Source organism: Microtus oregoni, unplaced genomic scaffold (assembly GCF_018167655.1).
Source record: "Microtus oregoni isolate MIOR12 unplaced genomic scaffold, Mior012 000002F_ref0000024, whole genome shotgun sequence".
NCBI lineage: Eukaryota > Metazoa > Chordata > Mammalia > Rodentia > Cricetidae > Microtus > Microtus oregoni.
In genome coordinates, this window is record NW_024543061.1 from 12,406,084 (window position 1) to 12,407,589 (window position 1,506).

Below are 1,506 nucleotides of genomic sequence, written 5' to 3' on the forward strand. Positions count from 1 at the left end.
TTGCATCAGAGGTCTGGATCCTGACCTCTTTGAGCTGAAGCTGACTGCTGCAAGCTGCAATATTATACAGTAATTGCTCAGCCATCTTTTCACAAGTGACTTATCAGAACCAAGGGATCTGGTAAAGGCTAAACCCAAAAGCAAGGCTGTTTTTGCATTATTGCTTTGTGAACGAGTGGTTGTCCTTTGCTGTGGATTCTTCGCTGTAGCAAACTCCCTTTCTGTTACATATTTGGGGATTAATTCCCACAGTTCAGAACTGTGTTTCCCACTGCCAGGCCTTGTTCCTCTCTCCTAGGTAAGCACAGAGATCTGCCTTCCTGCAATTATCTTTATCAGTAGGCCCGGTTTTAGGGTCCAGGCAAAGAGCATCCCATCTAAGATATCCACAGACCTCCAAGGACATAGAATTACTCCCTGCCCAAGCTGCTGCTCTGGTTTTACCCCACAACACCCACGATCAGAACGGCTGATGACAGCACAGCCCAGAACGGATCATTTAGAGGACTGGGTCTCTTCGTCGCTTAGAGCAGTAAGTCTAACTCAGACCTAGGTCCATAGAAATTACAGTGTCCAGTGCACGTACTCTCTGATCAAGAGCCATCAGCTTCCCCTAGGTTGCCTAGTTACCTCACAACCTCTGTGCACGCTGGGAGAAAAGAAGTGGCATGCTGAGTTAAACAATCCATGCCCTATTCATAATTCTACAGAAAATAAACTCCTTAGCTCTTTACTAACCACCTAAAGATGAAGGGTAGCACACTAACCTTCCCCTCTAGAATTCCCTGATGACTCAATTCCTTTCTTAACTAACTTCTAACTTCCTCCATTAAGGAGTTCACTGGACATGGACTAGCTACTCATACTGCTCTCTCTCCGTGTGTGTGTGTGTGTGTGTGTGTGTGTGTGTGTGTGTGAAAATTCTTATCTGATTTTCTATGGGGCAAAAGAATACTGGCCCTGGAACCTGCTAGGGCTGGGGAATTGCTGGTTTTAAGGGTATATATGACTGGGAGCACTAGTAACGGGTAGAACTAAGGACAAGGAGGAACGATGTAGAATTAAGGAACAATGAGGAACTAAGAACAATGTAGAACAAGGAGAACAAGTAGCGGGTGGAACCGTGAGAAACGGATTGAAGAGAGAAGAATAAAGAAACATGGACAGACGGTTGAATCCTGTTGTGAGTAGATTTCTTTCCCCTCAAATCTTTACCCTTAGATTTTTAGCCCCCTTTTAGCTATTCATGGTATCTTTAATTGAACCCTGAAAGGGAGTCTTAAAGGCAAAGACTTTTTTTTTTGTAATTATGATCAATAGGGTGGTATTTATTTAAAGGGGAAAAAACTTATAGATCACTGTCCCAGACAACAGCCCTCTGCGCAATCAGGAAGGAGTCTAGTCGCCGGAAGCAGAGCAGGAAGCAAAGAGAGACTTTTTTTTAAATATTTATTTATTTATTATGCATACAATATTCTGTCTGTGTGTATGTCTGCAGGCCAGAAG